Source organism: Eucyclogobius newberryi, unplaced genomic scaffold (genome assembly GCF_026437365.1).
Source record: "Eucyclogobius newberryi isolate DKJ021-1_F unplaced genomic scaffold, fEucNew1.0.hap1 SCAF_29, whole genome shotgun sequence".
Classification (NCBI taxonomy): Eukaryota; Metazoa; Chordata; class Actinopteri; order Gobiiformes; family Gobiidae; genus Eucyclogobius; species Eucyclogobius newberryi.
The window spans coordinates 391,292-405,956 of NW_027315934.1; the positions used below are offsets into that span (position 1 = coordinate 391,292).

The 14,665-nt window shown below is 40.5% G+C and overlaps 7 non-coding genes across 7 annotated transcripts; all 7 read left to right on the forward strand.

The window, feature by feature from the left end:
• Positions 1-385: 385 nt before the first annotated feature.
• On the forward strand, positions 386-457 carry trnaq-cug (transfer RNA glutamine (anticodon CUG)). Its single transcript has one exon. It is a non-coding gene; the product is annotated as a tRNA-Gln (tRNA).
• Positions 458-2,535: 2,078 nt separating this feature from the next.
• Positions 2,536-2,607, forward strand: trnaq-cug (transfer RNA glutamine (anticodon CUG)). The gene has a single exon. It is a non-coding gene; the product is annotated as a tRNA-Gln (tRNA).
• A 2,072-nt stretch (positions 2,608-4,679) lies between these two features.
• Positions 4,680-4,751, forward strand: trnaq-cug (transfer RNA glutamine (anticodon CUG)). The gene has a single exon. It is a non-coding gene; the product is annotated as a tRNA-Gln (tRNA).
• Positions 4,752-6,827: 2,076 nt separating this feature from the next.
• On the forward strand, positions 6,828-6,899 carry trnaq-cug (transfer RNA glutamine (anticodon CUG)). Its single transcript has one exon. It is a non-coding gene; the product is annotated as a tRNA-Gln (tRNA).
• A 2,054-nt stretch (positions 6,900-8,953) lies between these two features.
• trnaq-cug (transfer RNA glutamine (anticodon CUG)) lies at positions 8,954-9,025 on the forward strand. The gene has a single exon. It is a non-coding gene; the product is annotated as a tRNA-Gln (tRNA).
• A 3,321-nt stretch (positions 9,026-12,346) lies between these two features.
• trnaf-gaa (transfer RNA phenylalanine (anticodon GAA)) lies at positions 12,347-12,419 on the forward strand. Its single transcript has one exon. It is a non-coding gene; the product is annotated as a tRNA-Phe (tRNA).
• A 2,147-nt stretch (positions 12,420-14,566) lies between these two features.
• Positions 14,567-14,639, forward strand: trnaf-gaa (transfer RNA phenylalanine (anticodon GAA)). The gene has a single exon. It is a non-coding gene; the product is annotated as a tRNA-Phe (tRNA).
• Positions 14,640-14,665: the final 26 nt, after the last annotated feature.

Consider the following 14,665-nt stretch of genomic DNA (forward strand, 5'->3'; position numbering starts at 1 on the left):
TGGTGGTTCGAGCCCATCCAGGGAGGACTGCTCACCTTGCCAAAGCAAGCAAGAAATACAATGCCAGAAGTAACCACTGTATGTAATTATGTAAGGAAACCAGGAAATCGTTATGGCGCTGCGGCTTCCTTGGTCAAAGGGCCTGTTTAGTAAACAGGAAATGCCTACTCTTTTGTGTATGAAAAATATTTACAAGGACAGAAAAGCCCACAAGAAGAGCCCTCAAACCCATACCTTTCTCCCTCAAGTTTACTGCTGCTACACTTTGCATTAAGAGAGGGAAAAGTATTGCTGCACATCAAGATTATTTGCACTGTTTTAACTCCTTGTTTCTCATTTTTTTGGCAAGGGATGATTGACGTAAAGACTCCAAGGAGGAGTCTGCGGTTCCATGGTGTAATGGTTAGCACTCTGGACTCTGAATCCAGCGATCCGAGTTTAAATCTCGGTGGAACCTTAAGTGCCCCGAGAGCAGCGCTACTCTTTTGAAAAAGTGCAGAAACAAGAAGAATCTTTGGGTAAAATCTGTGCTTACCCCCTGAAAGGAGCCAACCAAAGCATACAAACTAAACAAAGCTGTTAAAATCTGGAGCTGGTTTTCTTATGACCAAGCTTATGATTCAACGCCTGGATTACAAAAGGCGTAAACGTTTCACCGCATTGCAAAAGAAAATCAAATGAAAAGCATTGATGTGTTGAAGGAATCCTTTGACTTGGAGAGACAGGACTTTTATAGGACTTATTATAAGCAAGAAATGAAACAAAGAAATGACCACTATAATCCTCTGACAGTAATCTTTGTTGAAACCAATCAATCAGAACTTGCGAGGGGAATCATTTCTAAATGATCTCAATGCATTGGTAATCTGGACAACGTTCTGCTAAGTATATTCTAAACCAATGGGAACGAGAAGTTAACCTGGATTTGTCTGACCAAGAGTGTGGAAATGTAGGAACAGCCCTGAGGAAGACCACAAAATCACATGCCTGAAGGGGAAAAATATGTTTTTTTCACCACACCATGTCAAAGTGCCCATTATTCACAAGGAAATGCTAACTGCTGGAGAACCCAGCAGGCAAACCACTATCAGGTGTTTTGGGGCTGTGCTGTTGCTCAAAAATAATGGACTGAAATTCACAGGGCACTGCAGACTGTTTTTGACTTTTCCATCCCACTCAAATTTAAAACTATGTACTTGGGCCTCAACACTCCTGCCATGGACACAATAAATGGATACCCTTGGAACATACTTTTGGCTGTAGAGAAAAAGGCCATCACAAAGAAATGCTCGACACCAACCACGCCAAAGATCAAAGACTTGACTGACATAGTAACAGACATTAGACATTGGATGAATGGAAAACAGTGACATTCAGGCTTAATTTGGATAAGCACTAATTTGATTGACTTGGACCAAGTAGGACCCTTATTTTCATTTAAATGTGATTTTGTTTTTATTTTATTTTATGTTATGTTATGTTTTATGTAACTATTAAGTTATTTTAATTACGATTTTTGCTCCCTGGTCGTGTCCTGTATTGTTTTATGTTTAATCAAAAGAAAAGAAAAAAGGACACACAGAACTAGTTCATTTTCTCGCTACGTTATTCCTGGTTCAATCCCGGGTTTCGGCATGCGTACCTGAATGTTAGTCTTTGCTCAAAAATACAATGAATAGGAATGCTGGGTCTATTGGATATTTTGCGAGATCAGGACATAAATGGCCTGGAAAGGATCTATATAACATAAACAGCATGCTTTCGTTGGAACATTGTTAGCATGAACATGTTTGGTAACATGTTTGGTTTCGCTGAATGTTGTACCCAAGACCTTCTGCGTGTAGGGCAGATGTGATGACCACCACACAATGAAACCATGAAGCAGAAGTTTGCCTACTTCAATGCTGCTCTCTTTGATATAGCCCAATGATCAAATGTCATACTTATTTTCAAAACAGGACATCCTGTAGAAAGGTGTGGTTCAACGGTATAGCCGTTAGCGCTCTGAATCCAGAGTTTTTCTTCATTTCTTATTGCAATTAGATGCACAAGTCTTTTATGGATATGCCTAGATTCTCGTCTCTGTGGCGCAATCGGCTAGCGCGTTCGGTTGTTAACCGAAAGGTTGGTGGTTCGAGCCCATCCAGGGACGACTGCTCACCTTGCCAGAGCAAGCAAGAAATACAATCCCAGAAGTAACCACTGTATGTAATTATGTAAGGAAACCAGGAAATCGTTATGGCGCTGCGGCTTCCTTGGTCAAAGGGCCTGTTTATTAAACAGGAAATGCCTACTTTTTGTCTATGAAAAATATTTACAAGGACAGAAAAGCCCACAAGAAGAGCCCTCAAACCCATACCTTTCTCCCTCAAGTTTACTGCTGCTACACTTTGCATTAAGAGAGGGAAAAGTATTGCTGCACATCAAGATTATTTGCACTGTTTTCACTCCTTGTTTCTCATTTTTTTGGCAAGGGATGATTGATGTAAGACTTGTAGCTTTGGATGACCGTTATCCTTCCAAGGAGGAGTCTGCGGTTCCATGGTGTAATGGTTAGCACTCTGGACTCTGAATCCAGCGATCTGAGTTCATATCTCGGTGGAACCTTGAGTACCCCGAGAGCAGTGCTACTCTTTTGAAAAAGTGCAGAAACAAGAAGAATCTTTGGGTAAAATCTGTGCTTACCCCCTGAAAGGAGCCAACCAAAGCATACAAACTAAACAAAGCTGTTAAAATCTGGAGCTGGTTTTCTTATGACCAAGCTTATGATTCAACGCCTGGATTACAAAAGGCGTAAACGTTTCACCGCATTGCAAAAGAAAATCAAATGAAAAGCATTGATGTGTTGAAGGAATCCTTTGACTTGGAGGGACAGGACTTTTATAGGACTTATTATAAGCAAGAAATGAAACAAAGAAACGACCACTATAATCCTCTGACAGTAATCTTTGTTGAAACCAATCAATCAGAACTTGCGAGGGGAATCATTTCTAAATTATCTCAATGCATTGGTAATCTGGACAACGTTCTGCTAAGTATATTCTAAACCAATGGGAACGAGAAGTTAACCTGGTTTTGTCTGACCAAGAGTGTGGAAATGTAGGAACAGCCCTGAGGAAGACCACATAATCACATGCCTGAAGCGGAAAAATATGTTTTTTTTCACCACACCATGTCAAAGTGCCCATTATTCACAAGGAAATGCTAACTGCTGGAGAACCCAGCAGGCAAACCACTATCAGGTGTTTTGGGGCTGTGCTGTTGCTCAAAAATAATGGACTGAAATTCACAGGGCATTGCACACTGTTTTTGACTTTGCCATCCCACTCAAATTTAAAACTATGTACTTGGGCCTCAACACTCCTGCCATGGACACAATAAATGGATACCCTTGGAACATACTTTTGGCTGTAGAGAAAAAGGCCATCACAAAGAAATGCTCGACACCAACCACGCCAACGATCAAAGACTTGACTGACATAGTAACAGACATTAGACATTGGATGAATGGAAAACAGTGACATTCAGGCTTAATTTGGATAAGCACTAATTTGATCGACTTTGGACCAAGTAGGACCCCTATTTTCATTTAAAGGTGATTTTGTTTTTATTTTATGTTATGTTATGTTTTATGTAACTATTAAGTTCTTTTAATTACAATTTTTGCTCCCTGGTCGTGTCCTGTATTGTTTTATGTTTAATCAAAAGAAAAGAAAAAAGGACACACAGAACAAGTTCATTTTCTTGCTACGTTATTCCTGGTTCAATCCCGGGTTTCGGCATGCGTACCTGAATGTTAGTCTTTGCTCAAAAATACAATGAATAGGAATGCTGGGTCTATTGGATATTTTGCGAGATCAGGACATAAATGGCCTGGAAAGGATCTATAAAACATAAACAGCATGCTTTCGTTGGAACATTGTTAGCATGAACATGTTTGGTAACATGTTTGGTTTCGCTGAATGTTGTACCAAAGACCTTCTGAGTGTAGGGCAGATGTGATGACCACCACACAATGAAACCATGAAGCAGAAGTTTGCCTACTTCAATGCTGCTCTCTTTGATATATCCCAATGATCAAATGTCATACTTATTTTCAAAACAGGACATCCTGTAGAAAGGTGTGGTTCAACGGTATAGCCGTTAGCGCTCTGAATCCAGAGTTTTTCTTCATTTCTTATTGCAATTAGATGCACAAGTCTTTTATGGATATGAATAGATTCTCGTCTCTGTGGCGTAATCGGCTAGCGCGTTCGGTTGTTAACCGAAAGTTTGGTGGTTCGAGCCCATCCAGGGACGACTGCTCACCTTGCCAGAGCAAGCAAGAAATACAATCCCAGAAGTAACCACTGTATGTAATTATGTAAGGAAACCAGGAAATCGTTATGGCGCTGCGGCTTCCTTGGTCAAAGGGCCTGTTTATTAAACAGGAAATGCCTACTTTTTGTCTATGAAAAATATTTACAAGGACAGAAAAGCCCACAAGAAGAGCCCTCAAACCCATACCTTTCTCCCTCAAGTTTACTGCTGCTACACTTTGCATTAAGAGAGGGAAAAGTATTGCTGCACATCAAGATTATTTGCACTGTTTTCACTCCTTGTTTCTCATTTTTTTGGCAAGGGATGATTGATGTAAGACTTGTAGCTTTGGATGACCGTTATCCTTCCAAGGAGGATGTGGTTCCATGGTGTAATGGTTAGCACTCTGGACTCTGAATCCAGCGATCTGAGTTCATATCTCGGTGGAACCTTGAGTACCCCGAGAGCAGTGCTACTCTTTTGAAAAAGTGCAGAAACAAGAAGAATCTTTGGGTAAAATCTGTGCTTACCCCCTGAAAGGAGCCAACCAAAGCATACAAACTAAACAAAGCTGTTAAAATCTGGAGCTGGTTTTCTTATGACCAAGCTTATGATTCAACGCCTGGATTACAAAAGGCGTAAACGTTTCACCGCATTGCAAAAGAAAATCAAATGAAAAGCATTGATGTGTTGAAGGAATCCTTTGACTTGGAGAGACAGGACTTTTATAGGACTTATTATAAGCAAGAAATGAAACAAAGAAACGACCACTATAATCCTCTGACAGTAATCTTTGTTGAAACCAATCAATCAGAACTTGCGAGGGGAATCATTTCTAAATGATCTCAATGCATTGGTAATCTGGACAACGTTCTGCTAAGTATATTCTAAACCAATGGGAACGAGAAGTTAACCTGGTTTTGTCTGACCAAGAGTGTGGAAATGTAGGAACAGCCCTGAGGAAGACCACATAATCACATGCCTGAAGCGGAAAAATATGTTTTTTTTCACCACACCATGTCAAAGTGCCCATTATTCACAAGTAAATGCTAACTGCTGGAGAACCCAGCAGGCAAACCACTATCAGGTGTTTTGGGGCTGTGCTGTTGCTCAAAAATAATGGACTGAAATTCACAGGGCATTGCACACTGTTTTTGACTTTGCCATCCCACTCAAATTTAAAACTATGTACTTGGGCCTCAACACTCCTGCCATGGACACAATAAATGGATACCCTTGGAACATACTTTTGGCTGTAGAGAAAAAGGCCATCACAAAGAAATGCTCGACACCAACCACGCCAAAGATCAAAGACTTGACTGACATAGTAACAGACATTAGACATTGGATGAATGGAAAACAGTGACATTCAGGCTTAATTTGGATAAGCACTAATTTGATCGACTTTGGACCAAGTAGGACCCCTATTTTCATTTAAAGGTGATTTTGTTTTTATTTTATGTTATGTTATGTTTTATGTAACTATTAAGTTCTTTTAATTACAATTTTTGCTCCCTGGTCGTGTCCTGTATTGTTTTATGTTTAATCAAAAGAAAAGAAAAAAGGACACACAGAACAAGTTCATTTTCTTGCTACGTTATTCCTGGTTCAATCCCGGGTTTCGGCATGCGTACCTGAATGTTAGTCTTTGCTCAAAAATACAATGAATAGGAATGCTGGGTCTATTGGATATTTTGCGAGATCAGGACATAAATGGCCTGGAAAGGATCTATAAAACATAAACAGCATGCTTTCGTTGGAACATTGTTAGCATGAACATGTTTGGTAACATGTTTGGTTTCGCTGAATGTTGTACCCAAGACCTTCTGCGTGTAGGGCAGATGTGATGACCACCACACAATGAAACCATGAAGCAGAAGTTTGCCTACTTCAATGCTGCTCTCTTTGATATAGCCCAATGATCAAATGTCATACTTATTTTCAAAACAGGACATCCTGTAGAAAGGTGTGGTTCAACGGTATAGTCGTTAGCGCTCTGAATCCAGAGTTTTTCTTCATTTCTTATTGCAATTAGATGCACAAGTCTTTTATGCATATGCCTAGATTCTTGTCTCTGTGGCGCAATCGGCTAGCGCGTTCGGTTGTTAACCGAAAGGTTGGTGGTTCGAGCCCATCCAGGGACGACTGCTCACCTTGCCAGAGCAAGCAAGAAATACAATCCCAGAAGTAACCACTGTATGTAATTATGTAAGGAAACCAGGAAATCGTTATGGCGCTGCGGCTTCCTTGGTCAAAGGGCCTGTTTATTAAACAGGAAATGCCTACTTTTTGTCTATGAAAAATATTTACAAGGACAGAAAAGCCCACAAGAAGAGCCCTCAAACCCATACCTTTCTCCCTCAAGTTTACTGCTGCTACACTTTGCATTAAGAGAGGGAAAAGTATTGCTGCACATCAAGATTATTTGCACTGTTTTCACTCCTTGTTTCTCATTTTTTTGGCAAGGGATGATTGACGTAAAGACTTGTAGCTTTGGATGACCGTTATCATTCCAAGGAGGAGTCTGCGGTTCCATGGTGTAATGGTTATCACTCTGGACTCTGAATCCAGCGATCCGAGTTCAAATCTCGGTGAAACCTTGAGTGCCCCGAGAGCAGCGCTACTCTTTTGAAAAAGTGCAGAAACAAGAAGAATCTTTGGGTAAAATCTGTGCTTACCCCCTGAAAGGAGCCAACCAAAGCATACAAACTAAACAAAGCTGTTAAAATCTGGAGCTGGTTTTCTTATGACCAAGCTTATGATTCAACGCCTGGATTACAAAAGGCGTAAACGTTTCACTGCATTGCAAAAGAAAATCAAATGAAAAGCATTGATGTGTTGAAGGAATCCTTTGACTTGGAGAGACAGGACTTTTATAGGACTTATTATAAGCAAGAAATGAAACAAAGAAATGACCACTATAATCCTCTGACAGTAATCTTTGTTGAAACCAATCAATCAGAACTTGCGAGGGGAATCATTTCTAAATGATCTCAATGCATTGGTAATCTGGACAACGTTCTGCTAAGTATATTCTAAACCAATGGGAACGAGAAGTTAACCTGGTTTTGTCTGACCAAGAGTGTGGAAATGTAGGAACAGCCCTGAGGAAGACCACAAAATCACATGCCTGAAGGGGAAAAATATGTTTTTTTCACCACACCATGTCAAAGTGCCCATTATTCACAAGGAAATGCTAACTGCTGGAGAACCCAGCAGGCAAACCACTATCAGGTGTGTTGGGGCTGTGCTGTTGCTCAAAAATAATGGACTGAAATTCACAGGGCACTGCAGACTGTTTTTGACTTTGCCATCCCACTCAAATTTAAAACTATGTACTTGGGCCTCAACACTCCTGCCATGGACACAATAAATGGATACCCTTGGAACATACTTTTGGCTGTAGAGAAAAAGGCCATCACAAAGAAATGCTCGACACCAACCACGCCAACGATCAAAGACTTGACTGACATAGTAACAGACATTAGACATTGGATGAATGGAAAACAGTGACATTCAGGCTTAACTTGGATAAGCACTAATTTGATTGACTTGGACCAAGTAGGACCCTTATTTTCATTTAAATGTGATTTTGTTTTTATTTTATTTTATGTTATGTTATGTTTTATGTAACTATTAAGTTCTTTTAATTACGATTTTTGCTCCCTGGTCGTGTCCTGTATTGTTTTATGTTTAATCAAAAGAAAAGAAAAAAGGACACACAGAACTAGTTCATTTTCTCGCTACGTTATTCCTGGTTCAATCCCGGGTTTCGGCATGTGTACCTGAATGTTAGTCTTTGCTCAAAAATACAATGAATAGGAATGCTGGGTCTATTGGATATTTTGCGAGATCAGGACATAAATGGCCTGGAAAGGATCTATAAAACATAAACAGCATGCTTTCGTTGGAACATTGTTAGCATGAACATGTTTGGTAACATGTTTGGTTTCGCTGAATGTTGTACCCAAGACCTTCTGCGTGTAGGGCAGATGTGATGACCACCACACAATGAAACCATGAAGCAGAAGTTTGCCTACTTCAATGCTGCTCTCTTTGATATAGCCCAATGATCAAATGTCATACTTATTTTCAAAACAGGACATCCTGTAGAAAGGTGTGGTTCAACGGTATAGCGGTTAGCGCTCTGAATCCAGAGTTTTTCTTCATTTCTTACTGCAATTAGAGGCACAAATCTTTTATGGATATGCCTAGATTCTCGTCTCTGTGGTGCAATCGGCTAGTGCGTTCGGCTGTTAACCGAAAGGATGGTGGTTTGAGCCCACCCAGGGACGACTGCTCACCTTGCCAGAGCAAGCAAGAAATACAATCCCAGAAGTAACCACTGTATGTAATTATGTAAGGAAACCAGGAAATCGTTATGGCGCTGCGGCTTCCTTGGTCAAAGGGCCTGTTTAGTAAACAGGAAATGCCTACTCTTTTGTCTATGAAAAATATTTACAAGGACAGAAAAGCCCACAAGAAGAGCCCTCAAACCCATACCTTTCTCCCTCAAGTTTACTGCTGCTACACTTTGCAATAAGAGAGGGAAAAGTATTGCTGCACATCAAGATTATTTGCACTGTTTTCACTCCTTGTTTCTCATTTTTTTGGCAAGGGATGATTGACGTAAAGACTCCAAGGAGGAGTCTGCGGTTTCATGGTGTAATGGTTAGCACTCTGGACTCTGAATCCAGCGATCTGAGTTCATATCTCGGTGGAACCTTGAGTACCCCGAGAGCAGTGCTACTCTTTTGAAAAAGTGCAGAAACAAGAAGAATCTTTGGGTAAAATCTGTGCTTACCCCCTGAAAGGAGCCAACCAAAGCATACAAACTAAACAAAGCTGTTAAAATCTGGAGCTGGTTTTCTTATGACCAAGCTTATGATTCAACGCCTGGATTACAAAAGGCGTAAACGTTTCACCGCATTGCAAAAGAAAATCAAATGAAAAGCATTGATGTGTTGAAGGAATCCTTTGACTTGGAGAGACAGGACTTTTATAGGACTTATTATAAGCAAGAAATGAAACAAAGAAACGACCACTATAATCCTCTGACAGTAATCTTTGTTGAAACCAATCAATCAGAACTTGCGAGGGGAATCATTTCTAAATGATCTCAATGCATTGGTAATCTGGACAACGTTCTGCTAAGTATATTCTAAACCAATGGGAACGAGAAGTTAACCTGGTTTTGTCTGACCAAGAGTGTGGAAATGTAGGAACAGCCCTGAGGAAGACCACATAATCACATGCCTGAAGTGGAAAAATATGTTTTTTTTCACCACACCATGTCAAAGTGCCCATTATTCACAAGGAAATGCTAACTGCTGGAGAACCCAGCAGGCAAACCACTATCAGGTGTTTTGGGGCTGTGCTGTTGCTCAAAAATAATGGACTGAAATTCACAGGGCACTGCAGACTGTTTTTGACTTTGCCATCCCACTCAAATTTAAAACTATGTACTTGGGCCTCAACACTCCTGCCATGGACACAATAAATGGATACCCTTGGAACATATTTTTGGCTGTAGAGAAAAAGGCCATCACAAAGAAATGCTCGACACCAACCACGCCAACGATCAAAGACTTGACTGACATAGTAACAGACATTAGACATTGGATGAATGGAAAACAGTGACATTCAGGCTTAATTTGGATAAGCACTAATTTGATCGACTTTGGACCAAGTAGGACCCCTATTTTCATTTAAATGTGATTTTGTTTTTATTTTATGTTATGTTATGTTTTATGTAACTATTAAGTTCTTTTAATTACAATTTTTGCTCCCTGGTCGTGTCCTGTATTGTTTTATGTTTAATCAAAAGAAAAGAAAAAAGGACACACAGAACAAGTTCATTTTCTTGCTACGTTATTCCTGGTTCAATCCCGGGTTTCGGCATGCGTACCTGAATGTTAGTCTTTGCTCAAAAATACAATGAATAGGAATGCTGGGTCTATTGGATATTTTGCGAGATCAGGACATAAATGGCCTGGAAAGGATCTATAAAACATAAACAGCATGCTTTCGTTGGAACATTGTTAGCATGAACATGTTTGGTAACATGTTTGGTTTCGCTGAATGTTGTACCCAAGACCTTCTGCGTGTAGGGCAGATGTGATGACCACCACACAATGAAACCATGAAGCAGAAGTTTGCCTACTTCAATGCTGCTCTCTTTGATATAGCCCAATGATCAAATGTCATACTTATTTTCAAAACAGGACATCCTGTAGAAAGGTGTGGTTCAACGGTATAGCGGTTAGCGCTCTGAATCCAGAGTTTTTCTTCATTTCTAATTGCAATTAGAGGGGTAACCCTTTCATGGGTATGTTAAGATTCTCGCCTCTGTGGCGCAATCGGCTAGCGCGTTCTGCTGATAGGCGAAAGGTTGGTGGTTTGAGCCCACCCAGGGACGACTGCTCACCTTGCCAGAGCAAGCAAGAGATACAATCCCAGAAGTAACCACTGTATGTAATTATGTAAGGAAACCAGGAAATCATTACGGTGCTGGGGCTTCCTTGGTCAAAGGGCCTGTTTAGTAAAAAGGAAATGCCTACTCTTTTGTCTATGAAAAAGATTTACAAGGACAGTAAAGCCCACAAGAAGAGCCCTCAAACCCATACCTTTCTCCCTCAAGTTTACTGCTGCTACACTTTGCATTAAGAGAGGGAAAAGTATTGCTGCACATCAAGATTGTTTGCACTGTTTGCACTCCTTGTTTCTCATTTTTTGGGCAAGGGATGATTGATGTAAAGACTTGTAGCTTTGGATCACCGTTATCCTTCCAAGGAGCAGTCTGCGGTTCCATGGTGTAATGGTTAGCACACTTTGAATCCAGCGATCCGAGTTTAAATCTCAGTGGAACCTTGAGTACCCCGAGAGTAGCGTTACTCTTTTGAAAAAGTGCAGAAACATGAAGAATCTTTGGGTAAAATCTGTGCTTACGCCCTGAAAGGAGCTAACCAAAGCATACAAACTAAACAAAGCTGTTAAAATCTGGAGCTGGTTTTCTTATGACCAAGCTTATGATTCAACGCCTGGATTACAAAAGGCGTAAACGTTTCACCGCATTGCAAAAGAAACTCAAATGAAAAGCATTGATGTGTTGAAGGAATCCTTTGACTTGGAGAGACAGGACTTTTATAGGACTTATTATAAGCAAGAAATGAAACAAAGAAATGACCACTATAATCCTCTGACAGTAATCTTCGTTGAAGCCAATCAATCAGAACTTGCGAGGGGAATCATTTCTAAATGATCTCAATGCATTGGTAATCTGGACAACGTTCTGCTAAGTATATTCTAAACCAATGGGAACGAGAAGTGAACCTGGTTTTGTCTGACCAAGAGTGTGGAAATGTAGGAACAGCCCTGAGGAAGACCACAAAATCACATGCCTGAAGGGGAAAAATATGTTTTTTTCACCAAACCATGTCAAAGTGCCCATTATTCACAAGGAAATGCTAACTGCTGGAGAACCCAGCAGGGAAACCACTATCAGGTGTTTTGGGGCAGTGCTGTTGCTCAAAAATAATGGACTGAAATTCACAGGGCACTGCAGACTGTTTTTGACTTTGCCATCCCACTCAAATTTAAAACTATGTACTTGGGCCTCAACACTCCTGCCATGGACAAAATAAATGGATACCCTTGGAACATACTTTTGGCTGTAGAGAAAAAGGCCATCACAAAGAAATGCTCGACACCAACCACGCCAACGATCAAAGACTTGACTGACATAGTAACAGACATTAGACATTGGATGAATGGAAAACAGTGACATTCAGGCTTAATTTTGATAAGCACTAATTTGATCGACTTTGGACCAAGTAGGACCCCTATTTTCATTTAAATGTGATTTTGTATTTATTTTATGTTTAGTGCTATTTATGTTCTTTTTATTTCGATTTTTGCTCTCTGGTCGTGTCCTGTATTGTTTTATGTTTAATCGAAAGAAAAGAAAAAAGGACACACAGAACTAGTTCATTTTCTCGCTACGTTATGCCACACGTTTCCCTCCCTTGCCTAATACATCGATAAAGTAGCCGAAATAGCTCAGTTGGGAGAACGTTAGACTGAAGATCTAAAGGTCCCTGGTTCAATCCCGGGTTTCGTCAGGTGTACCTGAATGTTAGTCTATGCTCAAAAATACAATGAATAGGAATGCTGGGTCTATTGGATATTTTGCGAGATCAGGACATAAATGGCCTGGAAAGGATCTATAAAACATAAACAGCATGCTTTCGTTGGAACATTGTTAGCATGAACATGTTTGGTAACATGTTTGGTTTTGCTGAATGTTGTACCCAAGACCTTCTGCGTGTAGGGCAGATGTGATGACCACCACGCAATGAAACCATGAAGCAGAAGTTTGCCTACTTCAATGCTGCTCTCTTTGATATAGCCCAATGATCAAATGTCATACTTATTTTCAAAACAGGACATCCTGTAGAAAGGTGTTGTTCAACGGTATAGCGGTTAGCGCTCTGAATCCAGAGTTTTTCTTCATTTCTAATTGCAATTAGAGGGGTAACCCTTTTATGGATGTGTCAAGATTCTAGCCTCTGTGGCGCAATTGGCTAGCGCGTTCTGCTGGTAGGCGAAAGTTTGGTGGTTCGAGCCCACCCAGGGACGACTGCTCACCTTGCCAGAGCAAGCAAGAAATTCAATCCCACAAGTAACCACTGTATGTAATTATGTAAGGAAACCAGGAAATCATTACGTCGCTGGGGCTTCCTTGGTCAAAGGGCCTGTTTAGTAAAAAGGAAATGCCTACTCTTTTGTCTATGAAAAATATTTACAAGGACAGTAAAGCCCACAAGAAGAGCCCTCAAACCCATACCTTTCTCCCTCAAGTTTACTGCTGCTACACTTTGCATTAAGAGAGGGAAAAGTATTGCTGCACATCAAGATTGTTTGCACTGTTTGCACTCCTTGTTTCTCATTTTTTGGGCAAGGGATGATTGATGTAAAGACTTCTAGCTTTGGATCACCGTTATCCTTCCAAGGAGGAGTCTGCGGTTCCATGGTGTAATGGTTAGCACACTTTGAATCCAGCGATCCGAGTTCAAACTCAGTGGAACCTTGAGTGCCCCGAGAGTAGCGTTACTCTTTTGAAAAAGTGCAGAAACATGAAGAATCTTTGGGTAAAATCTGTGCTTACGCCCTGAAAGGAGCTAACCAAAGCATACAAACTAAACAAAGCTGTTAAAATCTGGAGCTGGTTTTCTCATGACCAAGCTTATGATTCAACGCCTGGATTACAAAAGGCGTAAACGTTTCACCGCATTGCAAAAGAAACTCAAATGAAAAGCATTGACGTGTTGAAGGAATCCTTTGACTTGGAGAGACAGGACTTTTATAGGACTTATTATAAGCAAGAAATGAAACAAAGAAATGACCACTATAATCCTCTGACAGTAATCTTCGTTGAAGCCAATCAATCAGAACTTGCGAGGGGAATCATTTCTAAATGATCTCAATGCATTGGTAATCTGGACAACGTTCTGCTAAGTATATTCTAAACCAATAGGAACGAGAAGTGAACCTGGTTTTGTCTGACCAAGAGTGTGGAAATGTAGGAACAGCCCTGAGGAAGACCACAAAATCACATGCCTGAAGGGGAAAAAAATATGTTTTTTTCACCACACCATGTCAAAGTGCCCATTATTCACAAGGAAATGCTAACTGCTGGAGAACCCAGCAGGCAAACCACTATCAGGTGTTTTGGGGCTGTGCTGTTGCTCAAAAATAATGGACTGAAATTCACAGGGCACTGCAGACTGTTTTTGACTTTGCCATCCCACTCAAATTTAAAACTATGTACTTGGGCCTCAACACTCCTGCCATGGACACAATAAATGGATACCCTTGGAACATATTTTTGGCTGTAGAGAAAAAGGCCATCACAAAGAAATGCTCGACACCAACCACGCCAACGATCAAAGACTTGACTGACATAGTAACAGACATTAGACATTGGATGAATGGAAAACAGTGACATTCAGGCTTAATTTGGATAAGCACTAATTTGATCGACTTTGGACCAAGTAGGACCCCTATTTTCATTTAAATGTGATTTTGTTTTTATTTTATGTTTAGTGCCATTTATGTTCTTTTTATTTCGATTTTTGCTCCCTGGTCGTGTCCTGTATTGTTTTATGTTTAATCGAAAGAAAAGAAAAAAGGACACACAGAACTAGTTGATTTTCTCGCTACGTTATGCCACACGTTTCCCTCCCTTGCCTAATTTGTCTATAAAGTAGCCGAAATAGCTCAGTTGGGAGAGCGTTAGACTGAAGATCTAAAAGTCCCTGGGTCAATCCCGGGTTTCGGCAGGTGTACCTGAACGTTAGTCGTTGTT